At 37.0% G+C, this 25,029-nt stretch overlaps 1 protein-coding gene across 1 annotated transcript in view; it reads left to right on the top strand.

The window, feature by feature from the left end:
* NAALADL2 (N-acetylated alpha-linked acidic dipeptidase like 2) overlaps positions 1-25,029 on the top strand; it is a 1,239,935-nt gene that overhangs the window by 243,877 nt on the left and 971,029 nt on the right. The gene's annotated exons all lie outside the window — the stretch shown is intronic.

Raw genomic sequence — 25,029 nt, 5'->3', positions numbered from 1 at the left:
GGTCCTGAAACCAGTGCTGCATTGTATGTTAACTAACTTGAATTTAAATAAAAAAAACAAAGGAGTTTCTGTTGTTTTTAAGCCACCAGTTTGTGGTGTTTTGTTATAGTAGCCTGAATGGATCAAGAGATATTTCCGGATTGTTGAATGGCTTAATGGTCTTATAATGTGGATGAATATTCAGTCTGTCTAGAATGGTTTTAACAGCTTATTTTCATTTGCATCATGAACAAGTGATGCTTTTTTGTACTGATGCATCACTTTATTAAAAAAAATAAATAAAAATAAACAACATTTTACAGTAAGATTAATTGCTTTTTTCCTACTGGGTCTTATCCAGACTGTTGTCTTTATTTATAAAATTCTTATGTCTGTAATTTAGAATAGGTTTTAGAAAAATGTGTGCACAAATAACAATGCCAGCAAACATTATATTTAGTTATGATAGTAGTTTCATCCACATATTTTTTCTTTTGTCAGTAGAAAGCATAAGATTTGTTTCTTAAGAAATTTAGAATTAACTAGAAAATCTGTTCTACATTTATGCTATCAAAATTATTTGTATATTTGGCAGCTGGGATTAGTCTACTATTTGCATTATTCCATAATGGCTGCTCTCAGTGCTATGCTGTTAATTTGCATTCAGTCAGTTTATCTGGAACGATTCGGATGTTTTAAATGTATTTGTTTTTAGAACGAGAAAAAAAAAGATTATGTATCTTTTTCACAATTTACATAAAAGATCCAGATGCAAATTTATTTGCTTGTGCAAATTCTTCCCATGCTTTTTAAGAGACAGAATTCTCATTTCCCATTCAGATTAATTTGAACACGGTGTGTTGCCTTCTTAATTGGTAAAGGTGCCGTTAGTTATAAAGATGCTTGTGTTTCCTCAAAGTCCCTTGTTAGCTCTTGGTGAAGAGGAGTATACAAAAGGCAGAAGCAGGAATTGTGTGTATTACAAACATTGATAGCTTAGAGCTTCATTAAAGATTAGTTTTCAATTAAGGTAAATATTTATCATCAATAAATGGATCTGTCAGTAGAAGTTTAGAAATAGGGCCAGACCAAATCTAGTAATGTGTTTCTTTTCTTATGCTACGAAATACAGTAATAGCTTTTATTTGACTAATGATTTATGGTCTACAAACATTTCAGGTGCATCTTATTTAGACCTCTAATTCTCTGGAAAGTAGATAGAGTAGGCAGTAATTTAACACCCAAGAAAGCAGATTCTCTGAAGGGTGAAGCTGCAGAAAACAGTGGAAGAGCTGTAGTTGGCATCCATCGAACTTCTCTTTCGGATATTTCTCTTACAACTCCATGTCAGTTGAAGTCTGTGCCTGGCACCACACTGCCAGTCATTTCTCTTCTTATTTGCAAAGCAGCCATTCCACCCAGAAGTTGTGATGGTGATTCTGCAGTAAAATGAAAAAAGACGGTTGAACTTTCTAACCTAATGGTAAATTTCTCAGGTCAGCCAATATTGAATACTTTGGCTGGATTCACTGACACGGAGAAATCATTTATTCACTCAGTGGAAAACTGTGATAGGCAGTGTGTGCAAAACAGGTTAAGAACCCCCAGATTTAGTGTGATCCCTTGATTTGTTCTTAGATTTATTTGTGGTGGAGAATTTCATTATGCATTATGTATAACATCATTGAGAACAAGCCACAGGGCTTTGTTGGGAACCCAGCTACATGTTTAACATGTAGGTCAGCACTGGATGGTCTCTGCCAGGATCTTGCTGTCATTGTTGCTTCCTTTGAGGTGAGTTGGTTAAGTTTATACTGCAGACATTTATAATGGATTTTGGGGTACAACTTGGGGTTGGCAATATTATGAAAATGGGCATTCATTCCTGTTTGAGAAGACATTTTCCCATGTTACAGCTAGTTCAATTATATATACTTTTTTTGAATTATATTCAGTTGTCTTGTTATTTTATTTACTTCCAATTCTTTTTTTTTATTATGGTATGTTAGTCACCATACAGTACATCATTAGTTTTTGATGTAGTGTTCCATGATTCATTATTTGCGTATAACACCCACTACTCATTACAACACGTACCCTCCGTAATACCCATCACTGTGCTAACCCATCCCCCTACCCCCCACCCCTCAGAAACCCTCAGATTGTTTCTCAGAGCCCATAGTGTCTCATAAAAAACCCTCAGATTGTTTCTCAGAGTCCATAGTGTCTCATGGTACATCTCCCCTTCTGATTCCCCCCCCTTCAGTTTTCCCTTCCTTCCCCTAATGTCCTCCATGCTACACCTTATTTTCCACATATAAGTGAAACCATATGATAATTGTCTTTCTCTGCTTGACTTATTTCACTTAGCATAATCCCCACCAGTTCCATCCATGTCAGTGCAAATGGTGGGTATTCCTCCTTTCTGATGGCTGAGTAATATTCCATTGTATATATGAACCACATCTTCTTTATCCATTCCTCTGTTGAAGGGCATCTCGTCTCCTTCCACAGTTTGGCTATTGTGGATTCCACTGCTGCTATGAACACTGGGGTTCATGTGCCCCCTTCTTTTCACTACATCTGTATCTTTGGGGCAAATACCCAGTAGTGCAATTGCTGGGTCATAGGGTAGCTCTATTTTTAACTTTTTGAGGAACCTCCACAGTTTTCCAAAGTAGCTGTACCAACTTGCATTCCCACCAACAGTGTAAGAGGGTTCCCCTTTCTCCACATCCTCTCCAACATTTGTTGTTTCCTGCCTTGTTAATTTTTGCCATTTTAGCTGGTATTAGGTGGTATCTCAGTGTGGCTTTGATTTAAATTTCCCTGATGGCTAATGAACATTTTTTCATGTGTCTGTTAGACATTTGTATGTCTTCTTTGGAGAAGTGTCTGTTCATGTCTTCTGCCCATTTCTTGACTTGATTGTTTTTTGCATGTTGAGTTTGTGAAGTTCTTTATAGATCTTGGAAACCAGCCCTTTATCTGTAATGTCATTTGCAAATATCTTCTCTCATTCTGTGGGTTGCCTCTTAGTTTTGTTGACTGTTTCATTTGCTGTGCAGAAGCTTTTTATCTTTATGAAGTCCCAAAAGTTCATTTTTGCTTTTGTTTTCCTTGCCTTTGGAGACATGTCCTGAAAGAAGTTGCTGTGGCTGATGTTGAAGAGGTTACTGCTTATGTTCTCTAGGATTTTGATGGATTCCTGTCTCACATTGAGGTCTTTCATCCATTTAGATTTATCTTTGTGTATGGTGTATGAGGGTGGTCAAATTTCATTCTTCTGTATATAGATGTCCAATTTTCCCAACACCATTTATTGAAGAGACTGTCTTTTTTCCGTTGAATATTTTTTCTTGATTTGTTGAAGATTAGTTGATTATAAAGTTGAGGGTCCATTTCTGAGCTCTCTATTCTATTCCCTTGATCTGTGTGTCTGCTTTTGTGCCAATACCATGCTGTCTTGGTGATCACAGCTTTGTAATATAGGATGAAATCAGGCAAGCTTTCTTTTCTTTTTCAACATTTCCTTGGTGATTCAGGGTCTTTCCTGGATCCATACAAATTTTAGCATTGTTTGTTTCAGCTCTTTGAGAAATGCCAATGGCATTTTGCTAGGGATGGCATTGAAAGTATAGATTGCTCTGGGCAGCATAGACATTTTAACAATGTTTATTCTTCCCATCCATGAGCATGAAATGTTCTTCCATCTTTTTGTGTCCTCTTCAATTTCTTTCATAAGTGTTCTGTAGTTTCTAGAGTACAGATCCTTTTCCTCTTCAGTTAGGTTTATTCCTAGGTACCTTATGGTTTTTGGTGCTATTGTAAATGGAATCAATTCCCTAATTTCTCTTTCTACAGTTGCATTATACCTAATTTCTCTTTCTACAGTTGCATTATTAGTATATAGAAAAGCAACTGATTTCTATGCATTGATTTTGTGTCCTGCCACATTACTGAATTGCTATATGAGTTCTAGTAATTTGGAGGTGGAGTCTTTTGAGTTTCCCACATAAAGTTTCGTGTCATCTCTGAAGAGGGAGAGTTTGACTTCTTTGCCAATTTGAATACCTTTTATGTCTTTTTGTTGCCTGATTGCTGATACTAGGACTTCTAGTACTATGTTGAACAATAGTGGCGGGAGTGGGCATCCTTGTCGTGTTCCTGATCTTAAAGGAAAAGCTTTCGCTTTTCCCCATTAAGAATTATATTTGCTGTGGGCTTGTCATAGATAGTTTTTATGAAATTGAGGAATTTGCCCACCATCCTTACACTCTGAAGAGTTTTTTTTATTTTTATTTTTTTTTAATGATTTTTTATTATATTATGTTAGTCACCATACAGTACATCCCCGGTTTCCGATGTAAGGCTCGATGATTCATTAGTTGTGTATAACACCCAGTGCACCATGCAATACGTGCCCTCCTTACTACCCATCACCGGTCTATCCCATTCCCCCACCCCCCTCCCCTCTGAAGTCCTCAGTTTGTTTCTCATAGTCCATAGTCTCCCATGTTTCATTCCCCCTTCTGATTACCCCCCCTTTCTTTATTCCTTTCTTCCCCTACCGATCATCCTAGTTCTTATGTTCCATAGATGAGAGAAATCATATGATAGTTGTCTTTCTCTGCTTGACTTATTTCACTTAGCATTATCTCTTCCAGTGCCGTCCATGTTGTAGCAAATGTTGAGAACTCGTTCTTTCTGATAGCTGAGTAATACTCCATTGTATATATGGACCACAACTTCTTAATCCAGTCATCTGTTGAAGGGCATCTCGGCTCCTTCCACGATTTAGCTATTGTGGACATTGCTGCTATGAACATTGGGGTGCATATGGCCCTTCTCTTCACTACGTCTGTATCTTTGGGGTAAATACCCAGTAGTGCAATGGCTGGATCATAGGGTAGCTCAATTTTTAACTTTTTAAGGGACCTCCACACTGTTTTCCAGAGTGGCTGTACCAACTTGCATTCCCACCAACAATGTAGGAGGGATCCCCTTTCTCCACATCCTCTCCTACAATTGTTGTCTCTTGCCTTATCTATTTTTGCCATTCTAACTGGCATAAGGTGGTATCTCAGTGTGGTTTTGACTTGAATTTCCTTGATGGCTAATGATTTTGAACATTTTTTCATGTGTCTGTTAGCCATTTGTATGTCTTCATTGGAAAAGTGTCTGTTCATATCTTCTGCCCATTTTTTGATTTGATTATTTGTTTCCTGTGTATTGAGTTTGAGAAGTTCTTTGTAGATCTTGGATACCAGTCCTTTATCTGTAGTGTCATTTGCAAATATATTCTCCCATTCCGTGGGCTGCCTCTTAGTTTTTCTGACTGTTTCCTTGGATGTGCAGAAACTTTTAATCTTGATGAAGTCCCATAAATTCATTTTATCTTTTGTTTCTCTTGCCTTTGGAGATGTGTCATGAAAAAGGTTGCTTTGGCCGATGTCGTAGAGGTTGCTGCCTATGTTCTCCTCTAGAATTTTGATGGATTCCTGTCTCACATCGAGGTCTTTCATCCATTTGGAGTTTATTTTTGTGTATGGTGTGAGAGAGTGGTCAAGTTTCATTCTTTTGCATGTAGCTGTCCAATTTTCCCAGCACCATTTATTGAAGAGACTGTCTTTTTCCCACCGGATGTTTTTTCCTGCTTTATCAAATATTAGTTGCCCAAAGAGCTGAGGGTCTATTTCTGGGCTCTCTATTCTGTTCCATTGGTCTATGTGTCTGTTTTTGTGCCAGTACCATGCTGTCTTTGTGATCACAGCTTTGTAGTATAGCTCGAAATCTGGCACTGTGATGCCCCCAGCTTTGTTTTTCCTTTTCAACAGTTCCTTGGAGATTCGGGGCCTTTTCTGTTTCCATACAAATTTAAGGACTATTTGTTCCAGTTCTTTGAAAAATGTCCTCGGTATTTTGATCGGGATAGCATTGAAAGTGTAGATTGCTCTGGGTAGCATGGACATTTTAACTATGTTAATTCTTCCGATCCATGAGCATGGAATATCTTTCCATCTTTTTATGTCTTCCTCAATGTCTTTCAAGAGTGATTTATACTTTCTAGAATATAGGTCCTTTACGTCTCTGGTTAAGTTAATTCCAAGGTAACGTATGGTTTTTGGTGCTATTGTAAATGGGATGGATTCCCTAATTTCTCTTTCTTCGGTCTCGTTATTCGTGTATAGAAATGCAACTGATTTCTGAGCATTGATTTTGTATCCCGCCACGTTACTGAATTGCTCTATAACTTCTAATAGTTTGGGAGTGGCTTCTTTTGGGTTTTCCATATAGAGTATCATGTCATCTGCAAAGAGAGACATTTTGACTTCTTCTTTGCCAATTTGAATACCTTTGATCCCTTTTTGTCGTCTGATTGCTGTTGCAAGGACTTCTAGTACTATGTTGAATAATAGTGGCGAGAGTGGGCATCCTTGTCGAGTTCCTGATCTTAAGGGAAAGGCTTCCAGCTTTTCCCCATTGAGAATAATATTTGCAGTAGGCTTTTCATAGATGGCTTTTATGAGATTGAGAAATGTACCTTCTATTCCTACACTCTGAAGGGTTTTAATCAGGAAAGGATGCTGTATTTTGTCAAATGCTTTTTCGGCATCGATTGAGAGTATCATATGGTTCCTGAGTCTTTTCTTGTTGATATGATGTATCACGCTGATTGATTTGCGAATATTGAACCACGCTTGCATCCCAGGTATGAATCCCACTTGATCGTGATGGATAATCCTTTTAATGTACTGTTGGATTCTATTAGCAAGTATCTTGTTGAGGATTTTGGCGTCCATATTCATTAGGGAAATCGGTCTGTAATTCTCCTTTTTGAGGGGGTCTTTGCCTGGTTTGGGGATCAAGGTAATATTGGCCTCATAGAATGAGTTTGGTAGCTTTCCTTCTGTTTCTATTTTTTGAAATAGCTTTAGGAGAATAGGTATTATTTCTTCTTTGAATGTTTGGTAGAATTCCCCAGGAAAACCGTCCGGGCCTGGAGTTTTGTTATTTGGAAGGTTGTTTATCACTGACTCAATTTCTTCATAATTAATTGGCCTGTTTAAGGAATCAATTTCTTCCGGTTTCAATCTTGGTAGTTTATAGGTTTCCAGGAAGGATTCCATCTCTTCCAGATTGCTTAGTTTATTGGCATATAGCTGTTGATAAAAATTTCTAATAATCCTTCCAATTTCAATGGTGTTCGTCGTGACCTCTCCTTTTTCATTCATAATTTTAATAATCTGGGTCCTTTCTCTTTTCTTTTGGATAAGTCTTGCCAGTGGTCTGTCAATTTTATTGATTCTCTCAAAGAACCAGCTTCTAGTCCTGTTGATCTGCTCTACTGTACTTCTGGTTTCTGCTTGATTGATTTCAGCTCTAATTTTGGTCAACTGCTTCCTCGTGCGTGGATTAGGCCTGTCCCTCTGTTGCTGTTCCAGCTTCTTGAGGTGAGAATATAAAAACTGCATTTTAGATTTTTCTATTCTTTTGAGTGAGGCTTGGATGGCTATGTATTTCCCCCTTAGGACTGCCTTTGCAGTATCCCATAGGTTTTGGACTGTTGTATTTTCATTCTCATTGGTCTCCATAAATTGTTTAATTTGATTTTTGATTTCCTGGTTTATCGAGTCATTCCTGAGCAGGATGGTTCTTAGTCTCCAAGTGTTTGAGTTTCTTCCAAATTTTTCCTTGTGGTTGAGTTCCAATTTCAGAGCGTTGTGGTCTGAGAATATGCAGGGGATAATTTCAATCTTTTGGTATCGGTTGAGACCTGTTTTGTGTCCCAGAACATGGTCTATTCTTGAGAATGTTCCATGGGCATTAGAATAGAATGAGTATTCTTTGGTTCTGGGGTGTAGTGTTCTATATATATCTATGAGGTCCAACTCGTCGAGTATGGCATTCAAAGCCTTTGATTCTTTGCTTAGTTTTTGCCAGGGTGTTCTGTCTATTTCTGAGAGTGGAGTGTTGAGGTCCCCTACTATTAATGTATTTTTATTTATATGTCTCTTTATTCTGGTTAAGAGTTGGCTTGTGTATCTTGCTGCTCCCCTGTTGGGGGCATATATATTTATAATTGTCATATCCACTTGTTGAATACTTCCCTTAAGAATAATATAGTGCCCTTCTGCATCTCTAACTATAGTCTGTAGTTTAAAATCCAATTTATCTGATATGAGAATTGCTACCCCAGCTTTCTTTTGAGGTCCATTTGCGTGAAAGATGGTACTCCATCCCCTTACTCTCAGTCTGAATGCATCTTTGGGTTCGAAATGAGTCTCTTGTAGACAGCAAATGGATGGGTCATTTCTTTTTATCCAATCTGCAACCCTGTGGCGTTTTATGGGATGGTTCAAACCATTTACATTAAGACTGATTACTGAGATATATGATTTTAATGATGCCATGTTGCCAGTAAAGTCTTTGTTTGTATTGGTTGTGACTTTCTGTTCTGTATCACTCTTGGGGCCTTTTTACTTTTATAGAACCCCCCGTAATATCTCCTGTAGGGCTGGTTTCGTGGTTACAAAATTGGTTAGTGACTGGCGATTCTGAAATGTCTTTATTTTTCCATCAATTCTGAATGACAGCCTTGCTGGATAAAGGATCCTTGGCTGCATGTTTTTCTCTGAAAGAGCTTTAAATATGCTCCCCCAACCCTTTCTCTCATTCCAGGTCTGTGTAGACAGGTCTGACGTAATTCTGATGCTTTTGCCTTGGTACGTGAGAAATTTCTTTGCCCTGGCCGCTTTCAATACTGTATCCTTGCATCTAATATTTGCGAATTGCACTATGACATGACGTGGCGTAGGTTTGTCGTGGTTGAGCTTGGGAGGGGTCCTCTCTGCCTCTTGGACACGAATGTTTGTTTCCCTTGCTAGATTAGGGAAGTTTTCAGCTACAATTTGTTCAAGTATCTCTTCTAGACCTCTGTTTTTCTCCACCCCCTTGGGGATGCTGATGATTCTAACATTGGATCGTTTCATTGAGTCAGTAATCTCCCGTAACCTACATTCGTGGGCGTGGATTTTTTTAAGACCATCTTCTATTTTCATTTTTTCCTCTATTAACCCATCCTCCAATTCACTAACCCTTTCCTCTGCTTCTGCGACCCTGGCCGTCAGAGCCTCTAGTTTTGCCTGCATTTGGCTCATAGAATTTTTAATTTCTGTCAGATTCGCTCTCATTTCTGTCCTTAGACATTCTATATTCTCAGTAACCTTTTCGTTAATAGTTTTTTCAATTCTACTCATCATTTTGACCATCGTTACTCTGAATTCCATTTCTGATAATTTGGTTACATCCATATCCATTATTTCTGTGGCAGAGGCCACAGACTCACTGTCTTTTCTTTGCTCGGGGGGGCTTCTCCTTCTTGTCATTCTGATGAGGAGAGGTTGCGGGGTTTTCAGAGCCCAAATTATTGACTGGGTCCCAGGCCGTGCCCCTTGTTTTATAGGAATCTTAGGGATGTGGGCTTCTTCTTTAAAGATTTTATTTATTTATTTATGTGGCAGCCAACCAGCGAGAGAGGGAACAGAAGCAGGGGAGTGGGAGAGGAAGAAGCAGGCTCCCACCGGAGGAGCCCGATGAGGGACTCCTTTCCGGAACGCCGGGATCACGCCCTAAGCTGGAGACAGGCGCTCAATGACTGCGCCACCCAGTCGCCCGGGTTGTGGGCTTCTTGATTTTTCAGCCTGCCTTCTGTGTTCTGGGGGAGGGGCCTGCCGCGCCGATACTCAGGCAGCCATGTTTGGGTAGAGTCTCGGCGTCCCCTGCGAGGGGGGATGGGGATGGGCGCTCTCTGAGCCGGTATTTCCAGGCTTTTGTTCTCTGGCGGCTTTCCCTGGTGGTTTGCTGTGCCTCTTCTGAGAGTCAGAGCAGCAGCGGCCGAATTTCAGCCTCTGTCACAGAACAGAGGGATTGCGGCCCGTTCTCTACTAATGTTCTGGCCACTTTAACTCTGTTTCTGTTGGTGCTGCTCAACCCTGCAGCGTCCCGGGATGTGCGCCCCACACCCGGCGTCCCAGCCCTCACTTCCAGGGCCGGCGCTTCTCTGTCCTTTGTGTTTCTAACTTCGCCAGCCGCCAGCCACCCCGTGCGCGCTCTGGAAGCTCCTTGTCTCAGTCTGGATCCAGGGAGCGCACCGGGATTCCGGTGTTCCGCGAGATGCCTGGTGGCGCGTGCACCGGCTCACGGTCTCAGTCTGCTGTTTTGCCGGTGCCGACCACGAGCCCCGCCCGCTGTCCCATGCAAGTGGCTACCGCTTCCCGGCGCCCGAACCTGGCGGCTCCCTCCCCCTTCCGTTTATCTTCCGATATCTGTGCGCGGTTTCATGGCTCCCCGCTTCGTACCTCAATACTCAGCGCTGGAGATGTTCATTTGTAGAGATCCAGATGCGTCTTCCTGCCTCTCAGGCTGGTTCCGTGGTTGTTTAGGCTGGTCTGGTACCTATCCAGCTCAACTCAGAGGATAGGCTGAAAACAGTGTCTCCTACTCCTCCGCCATCTTAACTTCCTCCCACTCTGAAGAGTTTTAATCAGGAAAGGATGCAGCATTTTGTCAAATGCTTTTTCTGCATCTATGGAGAGGATTATGTGGTTCTCATCTTTTCTTAATGTGTTCTATCACATTGATTGATTTGCAAATATTGGACTACCCTTGCATCACAGGAATAAATCCCACCTGATCATGATGGATAATCCTTTTAATGTACTGTTGGATCCTATTGGCAAGGATCTTGTTGAGAATTTTGGCATCCATATTCATCAGGGATATTGGTCTGTAATTCTCCTTTTTGATGGGGTCTTTGCTAGGTTTTGGGATCAAGGTATTGCTGGCCTCATAGAACGAGTTGGAAGTTTTCTTTCTGTTTCTATTTTTTGAAGCAGCTTCAGGAGAATAGGTATTATTTCTTCTTTAAATGTTTGGTAGAATTCCCCTGGGAATCCATCTGGCCCTGGACTCTTGTTTTTGGGAGGTTTTTCATCACTGCTTCAATTTCATTACTAGTTATTCGTTTATTCAGAGTGTCAGTTTCTTCCTGTTTCAGTCTCGGGAGTTTATAGGTTCCAGGAAGTCATCCATTTCTTCCAGGTTGCTTAATTTATTGGCATATAGTTGCTGATAATAATTTCTAATAATTGTTTCTATTTCCTTGGTGTTAGTTGTGATCTTTCCCCTTTCATCATAATTTTATTAATTTGAGTCCTTTCTCTTTTCTTTTGGATAAGTCTGGCCAGAGGTTTATTGATCTTGTTAATTCTTTCAAAGAACCAGCTTCTAGTTTTGTTGATCTGCCCTACTGTTTTGCTGGTTTCTATTTCATTGATCTCTGCTCTAATCTTTATTATTTCTCTTCTCCTGCTTGGTTTAGGTTTTATTTGCTGTTCTTTCTCCAGTTCCTTTAAGTGTACAGTTACCTTGTGCATTTGGGATTTTTCTAGTTTTTTGAGTGAGGCTTGGTTGGCTAGGTATTTCCCCCTTAGGACCGCCTTTGCAGTATTCCATAGGTTTTGGACCAATGTATTTTTGTTCTCATTGGTTTCCATGAATTGTTTAAGTTCTTCCTTAATTTCCTGGTTTACCCAAACATTATTTAGCAGAATGGTCTTTAGCTTCCAAGTGTTTGAATTCTTTCCAAATTTTTTCTTTTGATTGAGTTCCAGTTTCAAAGCATTGTGGTCTGAAAATATGTAGGGAATAATCTTAGTCTTTTGGTATTGGTTGAGACCTGATTTGTGATCCAGTATGTGATCTATTCTGGAGGAAGTTCCATGTGCATTTGAGAAGAATGAATCTTCTGTTGTTTTAGGTGGGATGTTCTGTATATATCTATGAAGTCCATCTGGTCCAGTGTGTCATTCAAAGCTTTTGTTTCTTTGTTGATCTTCTGCTTAGATGATCTGTCTTTTGCTGAGAGTGGATTATTGAGGTCTCCTATTAAAGTATTATTATCAGTATGATTCTTTATTTTGGTTAACAGTTGGCTTATGTAGTTGGCTGCTCCCATGTTGGGGGCATAAATATTTACAACTATTAGATCTTCTTGTTGGATAGACTCTTTAAGAATGATATAGTGTCCCTCTGTATCTCTTACTACAGTCTTTAGCTTAAAGTCTATTTTGTCTGATATAAGAATTGCTACCCCAGCTTTCTTTTGAGGTCCTTGGCATGAAAAATGGTTCTCTACCCCCTCACTTTCAGTCTGGATGTATCTTTAGGTTCAAAATGAGTCTCTTGTAGGCAACATATGGATGGGTCATGTCTTTTTATCCAATCTGCAACCCTGTGCTATTTCATTGTGCAGTTAGGCTGTTCACATTGAGAGTGATTATTGAAAGATATGATTTTAGTGCCATCATGTTGCCTGTGAAGTCTCTGTTTCTACAGATTGTCTCTGTAAATTTCTGGTCTATACTAGTCTTGGTTTCTTTCTTTTTTAGAATACCCCCCCCCCTTAATATTTGTTGCAGGACTGGCTTGGTGGTCACATATTCTTTCAGTTTCTGCTGATCTGGAAGCTCCTTCTCTCTCCATCCATTCTGAATGACAGCCTTGCTGGATAAAGTATCCTTGGCTTCATGTTCTGCTCATTTAGTACCTTTAATATGTCCTTCCAGCCCTTTCTGGCTTACCAGGTCTCTGTAGACAGGTCTGATGTTATTCTGATGTTCCTTCCTCTGTACATAAGAAATCTCTTCCTCCTGTCTGCTTTCAGGATTGTTTCCTTGGATCTAAGATTTGCTAGTTTTACTATTATATGTCAAGGTGTTGATCTGTTCTCTTTGATCTTGGGAGGGGTCTTCTCTGCCTCTTGGACATGAATGCTTCTTTCCTTCCCTAGATTGAGGAAGTTCTCAGCTATGATTTGCTCAAATGTATCTTCTAGACCTCTCTCTCTCTCCAGCCCCTCAAGGATCCCAATAATTCTGATATTGGAATATTTCATGGCATAATTAATCTCTCTGTATGATCTCTTGGGCTTTAAGCTGTTTTTCCCAGGGCTCCTCAGTTTCCTTCTTTTCTATCATCTTATCTTCTAGGTCACTAATTTGTTTTTCTGCCTCATTTACCCTGGCAGAGTATCCAGTTTAGACTGCATTTTATTCATAGCATTTTTAAGTTTGGCCTGATTAGATCTCATTTCCGCCCTTAGAGATACTATATTGTCGCTTATATTTTTCTCAAGCCTAGATATCAACTTCATAATTGTTACTCTGATGTCTTTCTCTGACATCTTGCTATATCCATATCCATTAGGTCTGTGGCGGAGGCTATAGTCTCTGATTCTCTTCTGTGTTAGGGGTTCCTCCTCTTCGTCATTCTGTTGAGGGATAGTTGAGGAAATGTACTGAGTCCAAAGTATTAACTATGACCTAATCAAACACCTGTTTTATATGGACCCTAGGGTTGACGTCCTCTTGTTCTTCCAGCCTGCCTTCTGGGGGAGGGGCCTGCCGAGCTATTGCTCAGGCAACCCTGCTCGGTCAGAGTTGCCCTGTCCCCTGTTGAGGGGGCAGGGTGAGCTCCGTGAAAACCGGTTTTTTGAGCTTTTATTAGCTGGCAGCTTTCCCTGTTTCCAGGGAGTCAGAGCAGAAGTGACCACACCAAAACCTCTCTTCCAGAACAGAGAAATCACAGTCTGCTCTTCATTGAGCTCTCCCAGACACAGAGTCTCTGTTTCTTTCTGTGCTGCTAAAAACTGCAGCCTCCCCAGTTGTGCGGCCCACAGCAACTCTCCCAGAGGTTGATCCCAGGACCAGGCACATCTCTGCCCTTTGTGCTTCTAAAACCACGAGCTGCCCCGGGTTCCTGCGCGCACACCTGTAGCTCCTGGATCCTGTCTGGAGGCTGCACTAAAGTCTTTTCCCCTCTGGTACCAGTCTGCGAGTCTGCCCAGTCCCCAGTAAGGGACGCTTTTGCGCTCAGGTGTTATTTTACCTTCCCAGTGCCAGCTTATGGCAGCTCCCTCCCCCTTCTGTTTGTCTTCTGATATCTGCCTGCAGAATCACAGCTCCGCCCTTCATTCCTCAAAAGTGCCAGAGATTTCTGCTTGTAGAGATACAAATATATATTCTTACATCTCAGGCTGATTCGTGGTGTACAGAATGGTTTGGTAGATATTCAGCTAAATTCAGGGGAGTGGTTGAAATAGGGACCCCTACTCCTCTGCCATCTTCCCCGAGAACTACTTACTTCCAATTCTTGTTTTTTGTGATTGTTCAAGTTTAATAAACAGGGGACAAAGATAAAAGAAATTATTTTGGGGGGGAAACCTAGCATGAGATCTCTTAGCTCCTCATGATCCCCAAACAGCTGATATAATACCCACAGTTTCTTCATGGGACCTTTAAATATAACTTTCCCTTTCCAGTCTCAGATTCTAAATCCTTTCCACAGTAGCACACACTGCAGTCTGACACCTAGTTTCATATGTCGTATTATCTTAAAGCCCTTCTACTTCTAAAGAAAATAATTGTTCCAAGTGAATGGTGCTATACCAGAATCCATTTTCAATTGTTTTTTTTTTCAGTATCTACTTTATAGTGATAACTGAATTTGATTATTCTGATATGAAAAATTCCATGGAGCTGCTCTTTATGGATTATGTTATTAAAGCTGTTTGATATTATTCACATTGATGATAGTTGGAAAAAGTAATGCACCTGCAAGTTTTCATGGTAACTAGAAGCCAGAAAGCTATTTGGAAAACAAAAACCAAAAACCAAAAACCAAAATAAATCTGGAACAAAATATTTTTAATGTCATATTAGAAAAATATCAAGTTAAAACTTACTACATGACGTGTAAAATAGATTATTTACAACATCCTAGAAGCAAATTTTGAGAGCATCTGCTTGGATTATGTGTAAATTTTTATATTTATTATGATTTATATTTATGTTTGAATTTATATTTGAATTCTCTTTCACACTTTGCCGGTAAATATTATGTTTCGTTTTTAGACAGTTGCACATCTCTGCGTCTATTATGTTCAATGTTATACCTTCTGAATCCATAGTAGTATATCAAGTATTTTTTAAAGCCCTGTTGAATTTTCTTTAAATGAAAGAAAACAGTGTATCTGGGTGAAATAATCTTTCTATACACATATCTTCTAATTTATTTGGGATTTCATATGTACCTGTTGAATAATTTATGTGGGATCTTATATATACCTGTTGAATATTTTAAAATAACTTCGAGGTCATTTTGTTACATGAAAAACATTTTTCATTTAAAAATCTGACACAAAATATAGTAATTCAAAAATCTTTTTTAATATCAAGAAACTACTGGGACATATTTTTGAAAGAAAATAATTTGTGATTTAGTACATTGTGAAAGTACATGACTTTTTTTTCTTATTTTGTGGGAGGTAACAAATGAAGGAAAGAGTAAATTGTGAAGAGAGGTAAACTGTGAAGAGAGAGGTTAAGAGTCACACAGTTGAAATAGTTTTTAAATTCACCTTTGCAACCATTTGAAATTAAGTGCCCTGTGATAAAGATTGGAAGTTCAGTAAAATCTCTTCTTTTATTTGTCCCTTATTTAAATGCTGAGAGAAATCACTGTTGTGTGATTGTAGTAATATTGCCGGGATGTAGGGTCATTTTTCTTTCATTCATATCTTGAAATGATTATTCAGGATTCTGTAATTTCCTGGATAGATTACTGCCACGTGTCCTTGTTGCCTAGCCCACCTGACAATGTGCAGTTTAAGCTTTTGATTTTTGGCAAAATGGAACATTTGGCTTTTGTTTTTATTTTTTATAAATACCTGAAAGGTACAATCTGAAGATATTTTGAGATATTTACATTACTTCAAATAGCATATCACAAGTAATTTTTTATGCTCTATGATTGTAAACAAAATGTGATATGGCTTGAAGTTTGTCTTCCTGAACTTCTGAGTCAAATTTCTAAAGCTTGGCATGAGAAGTAAACTTGAAATAATCATCACTTACATGTACAAATCGGGTAATTGCTCACACAGCTACCTACCAATTAATCACTTATTGATGCAATTAGCTGGATGTACAGCTAATTTGGGGTAAAGGAAAAAATATGTCAGTTCAAACTGAGGACAGACTAAAATTTGGCTTACTGGTTAGTTTCACTTAGGATAAAGAAATGTCATTATCAGGCAAACAACAGTTTGAGCATAAATCTAGATACTGAAGATAGTACCTAAAAATATTGTCACTTGTACTGGTTCCACTTAGTTGGTAATTCTTGATCAGATATTGTAAGTAATGATTTCTTTGAGAAAGTGTGGGTCATTTTTGTGCTGCCCTCCCATTTATTTGTTTTTTCTTTTTTAATTTCAGCTTTGAAGTATAATTAAACATAAAATTAAACATAAAAGCATACAGCATTCACCTGTAGGACACTTGGGTTGCTTCCATATCTTGGCTGTTGTAAATAATGCTGCAAAAAATATGAGAGTACAGATAACTCTTTAATATCTTGCTTTCATTTATTTTGAATATATACACAGAGCTGGGATTGCTGTGTAATATGGTGGTACTGTTAATCTTTTGAGGAACTTCCATATTGATTTCCATACTGACTGTATCAATTTACATTCCCAACAACCATGCACAAGTGTTTCCTTTTCTCCACATCTTCACCAACACTTATTATTCCTTGTTTTTTTGATGATGGCAGTTTTTACAGTTGTGAGGTGATATCTCATTGTGGTCTTGATTTGCATTTCCCTAATATAACTGATAATGAGCACCTTTTCATGTACCTGTTGGCCATTTGAATTCTTGTTTGGAAAAATGCCTATTCAATTCTTTGTCCCATTTTTAAAAATATTTTATTTATTTATTTTAGAGACAGAGCACACACAGGGAGGAGGGACAGAGGGAGAGAGTCTTAAGCAGACTCCACTCTGATCATGGATCCCAGCCTGGGGCTTCATCTCACCACCCTGAGATCACAACCAGAGCTGAAACCAAGATTCAGATGCTTAACCTACTGTGCCATCCAGGCGCCCCTCTTCTTCCTATTTTTTAAACAGACTTTTTTTTTTCTATTGAATTGTATGAATTCTTTGTGTATTTTAAATATTAATCCTTATTGGTTATATGATTTGCAAATATTTTCTCCCATTCAGTAAGTTGCCTTTTCATTTTGTTGATGGTTTCCTTTTCTGTGCAGAAGCTTTTTAGTTTAATGTAGTCCCACTTGTTTATTTTTGTTTTTGTTGCCTTTGTTTTGGGTATCAAATACAAGTGATTGTTGCCAAGACTAGTGTCGGGGAACTTACCCTCTACATTTTCATCTAGGAGTGTTATGGTTTCAGGTTTAATGTTCAAGCATTTGACCAATTTTGAATTAATTTTTGTGTATGGTATAAGGTCAATCTTATTTTTTTTTTGGATGTGCTTGTCCACTTTTTCTAACACTGTTTATTGAAGAAATTATCCTTTCCCTATTGTATATTCATGGCTTTTTGTCATAAATTAGCCAGCCATATATAATAAGTTTATTTCTAGGCTATTTTGTTTCTTTGAGCCATATTTCTTTTTTATGCCAATACCATACTGTTTTAATTACTATAGTTGTGTTAAATAGTTTGAAATAAGTAAGTGTGCTGCTTCCAGTATTGTTCTTTCTCTGGATTGCTTTTACTATTTGAGGACTTTAGTGGTTCCATACATAATTTAGGATTCTTTTTCTCTTTGTTTCTATACATAATGTAATCTGAAAATAGTTTTATGTCTCTTTCCTAAATAGATGCCTTTTATTTTATTTTATTTTATTTTATTTTATTTTATTTTATTTTTATTTTATTGTTTGTTGTTTGTTTGTTTTTTCTAATTGCTCTGGATAGGACTTCCAGTACTATGGTGAATAAGAGCGGCATGAGTGGGATTCTTATCTTGGTCCTATAACTTAAAGTAAAAGCTTTCAGCTTTTCACTATTAGGTATGATGTTAACTGTGGACTTACCATTGACCATTGTTATGTTGATGCACATACCTTCTGTACCCACTTTGTTGAGAATTTTTTTCATGAATGGATGTTGAATTTTGTCAAATGTTTCTTTCTGCATCTATTCATATGATCATATCCTTATCCTTCATTTTGTTAACGTGGTGTGGCACATTGACTGATTTTCCAATGTTGAACCATTCTTTCAGCCTTTGAATAAATACCACTTGATCATGCTGTGTAATCCTTTTAGTATGCTGTTGAGTACTGTTTCCTAGTATTTTGTGCAAGAATTTTGCTTCTATGTTCTTTAGTGATATTAGCCTAAAATTTCTTTTCTTGTAGTCCTTGTCTAACTTTGGTATCAGGGTAATAATGCTGGTCTCATAAAATGAGTTTGGAAGCATTCCCTCTGCTTCTACTTTTTAAATAGAGTTTAAAGAGGATTCATATTAATTCTTTAAATGTTTGATATAATTCACCAGTTAAGTCATTTGGTCCTGGACTTTTGTTTGTTGGCAAATTTTTGATTACTGATTTAGTCTCTTCACTAGTAACTGGCCTATTTAGATTTTCTATTTCTTCATGATGAATGATGTTGAGCATCATTTCATGTATCTATTGGTCCTCTGTGTGTCCTCTTTGGAAATATGGCTACAAGCCCTCTGCCCATTTTTTAATCAGATTGTTTTTTAGTGTTGAGTTTTATGAATTCATTATATATTTTGGACATTATCCCCTTATTGGATAATTTACAGATACCTTTTCCCTTTCAGTAGGTTGCTTTTTTGTTTTGTTGGTGTTTTCCTTTGCTGTGCGAAAGCTTTTTTTGGGGGGTAGTCTCAACAGTTTATTTTGCTTTTGTTTCCCTTGCCTGAAGAGACATATCCATCGATATGTTGCTAAGGCTGGTGTCAAAGAAATTACTGCCTCTTTTCTTGTAGGAGTTTTATGTTTCAGGTCTCACATTTAGAACTTTAATCCATTTGGTCTTATTTTTGTGTATAGTATAAGAAAGTGGTCCAGTTTCATTCTTTTGCATAAAGCCATCCAGTTTTCACAGCACCATTTATTGAAAACACTGCTTTTCCCCATTGTATATTCTTGCCTCCTTATTCATAGTTAATTGACTGTATATATGTGAGTTTATTTCTTGGATCTCTATCCTATTCTGCTGATCTATTTTTGTGCTATTGTCTATTTTTGTGCTGGTGCCATACTCTTTTGACACTATAGCTTTGTGGTGTGTCTTGAAATCTGGGATTGTGATACCTCTAGCTCTGTTCTTCTTATCAAGAGTTTTGGCTATTTGAAGTCTTTGTGTCTCCATATAAATTTTGGTATTTTTTTCTAGTTTTGTGGAAAATACTGTTGGTATTTTGATAGGGATTGCATTGAATATAAATTGCTTTGGATAGTGTGGACATTTTAATGATATTCTTCCAATCCATGAACATGGTATATCTTTCCCTTCATGTCATCCTCCATTTCTTTCATCAATGTCTTATAGTTTTCAGAGTATAGGTCCTTCACTGGCTTACTTAAATTTATTTTTAGGGATTTTATTCTTTTCAGTGCAATTGTAAATGGGACTGTTTTCTTAAATTCTCTTTCTGCTACTTTGTTCTTAGTGTATAAAAACACAACAGATTTCTGTACATTAATTTTGTATCCTGCAACTTTACTGAATTCATTTATTAATTGTAATAGCTTTTTTGGTGGAGTCTTTAGGGTTTTCTGTAGATAGTATGCCATCTTCAAACAGTGACAGTTTTATTTCTTCCTTACTAATTTGGATGTCTTTATATCTTCTCTGACTGCTGTGGCTAGGACTTCCAGTGCTATGTTGATTAAAAGTGTTGACAGTGGACATCCTTGCCTTGTTCCTGATCTTAGAAGAAAGGCTTTCAGTTTTCACCATTGAATTTGATGTTATCTGTGGGTTTTTTATATATGACCTTTATTATGTTGGGGTATGTTCCTTCTAAACCCACTTTGTTGAGAATTTTATCATGAGCAAATGTTGTATTTTGTCAAATGATTTTTCTGCATCTATTGAGATGATCATATGGTTTTTATTTTTCTTCTCATTAATGTGATCATCACATTTATTTGATAGTATTGAACCAAACTTGTATCACTGGAATAAATCCCACTTGACCATGGTGAGTAATTTTTTTTAATGTATTAATTACTTTGCTATTATTTTGTTAAGGACTTTTGCATCTATCTTCATCAGAGATATTGGCCTATAGTTTTCTTTTGTGATATCTTTGCTTTGGTTTCAGGTAATACTGACCTCATAGAATGAATTTGGAACTTTTCCTTCTCTTCTATTTTTTTTTTTATTATTTTTTAATTTTTTTTTGGAATAAGTATTAACTCTTCTTTAACTGTTTGGTAGAATTCACCTGCAAAGAAAAAGATTCCTGAACTTTTGTTTTTTGTGAGTTTTCTGATTACCAATTCAGTTTTGTTACTATTAATTAGTTTGTTTAAATTTCGTATTTCTTCCTGATTCAGTTTTGGAAGATTGTACATTTATAGGAATTTATCCATTTATTTTGTGGTTGTCCTACAAATATAATTTTTTAAATAATACTCTTACAATTCTCTGCATTTCTCCTCTGTTGATTGTTATTTCTACTCTATTTCTGATTTTATTTATTTGAGTCCTCTCCCTCTTTTTCATGATTAATCTGGCCAAAGGTTTATCAAATTTGTTTATCTCTTCACATAACCAGATCTCGGTTTTATGAATCTTTTGTATTTTGTGTGTGCGTGTTTGTGGGTGTGGTTGGGGGGGGTTCTATTTCATTTATTTCCACTCTAATTTTATTATTTCCTTCCTCACACTAGGTTTGGGCTTTGTTCTTCTTCTACTTTTTTTTTTTTTTTTTTTTTTTTTTTTTTTAGGTATAAGGTGAGGTTGTTTGAGATTTTTCTTGTTTCTTGAGGTAAGCCTGTATTGCTATAAACTTTGCTCTTAGAACACTATGTCAAAAACTAATGATGTACTCTGTGGTGACTAACATAACGGAATAAAATTAAAAAAAAAAAACTGCTTTGGCTGCATCCTAAAGATTTTGGACCAATGTGTTTTTATTTTCATTTGTCTTTGTGTGTTTTTTGATATCTTTTTTATTTCTTTATTGACCTTTTGGTTGTGATTGGAGAATTTAGTCCATTTACTAAATAATTATTGATAGGTATTGACTTATTATTGCTATTTTAGTAACTGTTTTTGGCTGCTTTGTAATTCCTTTGTTTCTTTCTTCTTCTCTTGCCCTCTTTGTGATTTGATGATTTTCTTTAGTATTATGCCTAGATTCCTTTCTCTTTATCTTGTGTATTTACTATATGTTTTTGCTTTGTTGTTACTGTGATGTTTATATAGAACATTTTATATTTATGACTGTCTGTTTGAACCTGATAGGTATTTAACTTCAAATGCATGCAAAGCTCTATGTTTTGACTTTTTCTACCCCCACACTTTGTTTTTGTGGTAGCAATTTACATCTTTTTACCATGTATGCCCATGAACAAATTATTGCTATTACAGATTTTTAAAAAAAATTTTGTGTATGTTTTAACCTTCATAGTACTTTTATAAGTGGATTTGCCTGCCACTATTATCAGTATTGTGAATTTAATTATATATTTACTTTTACTAGTGAGGTTTATACTTTAATGTGTTTTCCTGTTACTAATTTTTTCATTTTAGTTGATGTCCTTGTAACATTTCCTGTAAGGCTGATTTAGTGGTGATAAACTCCTTCAATTTTGCTTGTGTGGAAAACCCTATCTTTCCTTCAATTCTGAAGTACAGCTTTGTTGGGTAGAGTATTCTTGTTTGGTAGGTTTTTTTTCTTTTAGCATTTGAGTATTTCATGCCACTCTCTTCTAACCTCCAGAGTTTCTGCTTAAGTTTGCTGAAGGTCTTATGAGGTCTTGTTAATAAGTTATTTTTCTTTTGCTGCTTTTGAAATTCTCTCCTTGTCTTTTTAACTTTTTTTTTTTTTAAGATTTTATTTATTTGAGAGGGAGACAGAGAGCAAGCAAAAGCACAAGAGCAGGGGAAGGGAGAAACAGACTCCCTACTGAGCAGGGAGGCCAACATGGGGCTCCATCCCAGGACACTAGGATCATGACCTGAGCTGAAAGCAGCCACTTAACTGACTGAGCCACCCAGGTGCCCCGTTAACTTTTGACAATGTAATTATGATGTTTCTTGGTGTGGGTCTCTTTGGACTATTTTTATTTGGAATTTTCTAAGCTTCCTGAATCTGTATGTTTGTTTCCTACCCTAAGTTAGGGGAGTTTTCAGCCATTATTTCTTTCAATAATATTTCTCTCTTTTTAAAAGTTTTTATTTAAATTCCAGTCAGTTAACATACAGTGTGATATTAGTTTCAGCTGTATAATTTAGTGATGCTATACTTCTGTACAACAGCCAGTGCTCATCACAAGTGTACTCCTTAATCCCCATCACTTATTTCACCCATCCCCTCACCTACCTCCTCCCTCCCCTCTGGTAACTATCAGTTTGTTCTCTGTAGTTAAGAGTCTGTTTCTTGGTCTGCCCCTCCCCCCCATCTCTCTTTTTCCTCCTTTGCTCATTTGTTTTGTTTCTTTGAAAAATATTTCTGTCCCTTTTTTTCCTCTCTTCTCCTTCTGGACACTTGTAATGTGAATGTTGTTGTTGTTGTTGTTGTTTTTATGATACCCATAAGTTCCTTAAGCTATCTTCACTCTTTTTTATCATTTTGCTTTTCTGATTGGATGAATTTCACTGCCCAGTTTTTGAGTTCTTTGATCCTTTCATTTGTTTGATCTAGTATTTTTCAATTCTGTTATTGTATTCCTCAGCTGTTATTTCTGTTTAGTACTTTCTTATATTTTCAATATCTTTGCTGAAATCCTCACTGCTTATGCATTGTTCTCCTGGCCTCAGTGAGCATCTTTATGACTATTATTTTGAATTCTTTATCAGCTAAATCACTTAAGTTCTGTTTTTGGAGTTTTATCTTTTGTTTGGAACTTTTTAAAAAAATTTTTTTCATTTTCTTTGACTCTTTTTTGGATATCTGTGATTTAGATAGTGCACCCATATCTTGTAGTCTTGTAGGAGATGAACATTATTATTTAGCCCATCCCTAGATCTTGATTATCTCTGAGATCATTGATTTTTCAAGCCACCTTCTTTGTTCTTAGTGGCTCTCAGTAGCTGAGGGTGTGCCAAGACCCATTTTGATATGGTATTTTCTTGTTTGCCCAATGTGTGGGAGTCAGTCAGCTTGTTTCTCAATTTCAGATGGAGTTGCTCCATGTGTCACTATAGATTAGTTATGTCCCTGGGAGGAGGTGAGTTCAGGAGCATCTTTTATTGCTGTCTTGAACCAGAACTAGTACACTTTGCCTCAGTAGTTCTCAATAGTTTATAGCCAGTTTCTGGCTGTGAAACATAGCAGAAGATGGAACTATGAGTTTTAGCATGCCACCATGGCTCCACTGTGGTTTTATGCTGCTTCTGAAGTTTTAAAAACAATCACATAAACCGTGGACCTTATTTCCTTATTTGTAAAATTAAGGCTCACAAAGTAATTAAGAAATAACAGGGCAAAATATATAGTAATCAGTTGATAGCTGTCATTTACTGAACTGTTTACTTGAGTACTAGGTACTGCCCTAAGTAATTCAGGTACATTATCTTATTTTTATTCTCTCTACTATCCTTTGAAAGTATATTGCTTTGTTTCTGCCTTACAGATTAGGAGACTAAAACTTACAGGTTACCTAACTGGCACAAGATCACACAATGTTAGAAGTCAGATCTTAATTTAAGTTTGGCCAATTTCTGAGCTTAGCATCCTTAACAGATACCCTCTTCTCTCTTGCTGTCTAACCCAGAATTTGACACTAAATTGTTGACTTCATTAAATTATTCCTTTTTTTCTCTGGGCTCAGACTTGGTCAACCCTAGCTGTTAAGGGAAGGAAAGGAGTGGAAAGAAACTTACCAATTTTTTTTTTAAATTTCAGAGTGAGTGCTATGCATCAGAATTGGGGCCCCATGGTGGGTAGACCTATTCTAGGGTATTAATACATTGCCCAGAGTCATCTTGAGGCAATTCTTTAGCATCTGTCCCTAGTATACTGAAAATTATGTAGAAAATCTGATTGATGAGTGCTGTTCATTAGATACCAAGTAGTAATTTTAATAACTACAGTAAGAATGCCATTAATGGAAAAATATCTTAATGCCATAGCTTTAAAAAAATAATACCATTAATAATTTTAAAAGGCATTTTCTTAACTGAGCTGTATCATTGTAATGTATAATTTATAATAAATATTTATCATTTACAGTGTAATATTTGAAGCTTTTTGATGTAACAGAGGGATTCCAAATAATGACTGTGAATAAAGAGATAGAGCCACAATTTCAGGGGAAATTAAAACAATAAACAATTACTTCGTCCCTAAATGTTTCTAATTTTTGAGGTATCATATGTGATCCTATTATGAACAATTCACTAAAACATTGGATTGACCTCATTTTATTATATTAAATGTTCTATGTTGATGTATAGATTTGAGTGTATCTTGAAGATGTTTCATGAATTTAAATTTCTAACTGCTCAAAGGAATATATGAATACAATAATTAATATAATGAAATCTTAGAATTCTATGCACTGAAGCAGATTATTAAGAGAGAAAAAATGTTGAAGTAGCATTTATCACAAACGCATTCTTTGCAGCAGTGAAAGCTCAGTGAATTCACGATGTATCTATATTGTTAATGGGGTAGAAAATGAAAAAATACCTATGAAAATGGTCAAGTTGATGAAAATTGTAGGGTGAAAATAATTTGAAATTGGAATTTTTTTAAAGGTCTATACATCAGTTTTCTGGTTGGAAAAGTAATAGTAGCAGCAGCAGCAGCAGTAGTAGTAGTAGTAATTAAAAAAACAAGCAAGCAAACAAACAAAAAATCCTCCCGAACTGTTTAAGATTGATAACATTTTAGAGGTGGTTGGGACTAAAGCTAACTAATGAACTACCTTTTCCCCCTGATTTAAGAAAAAATAAAT

Source organism: Ursus maritimus, unplaced genomic scaffold, assembly GCF_017311325.1.
Source record: "Ursus maritimus isolate PB19 unplaced genomic scaffold, ASM1731132v1 scaffold_4, whole genome shotgun sequence".
Lineage (NCBI taxonomy): Eukaryota > Metazoa > Chordata > Mammalia > Carnivora > Ursidae > Ursus > Ursus maritimus.
This window is presented reverse-complemented; position numbering and strand designations above follow the sequence as displayed.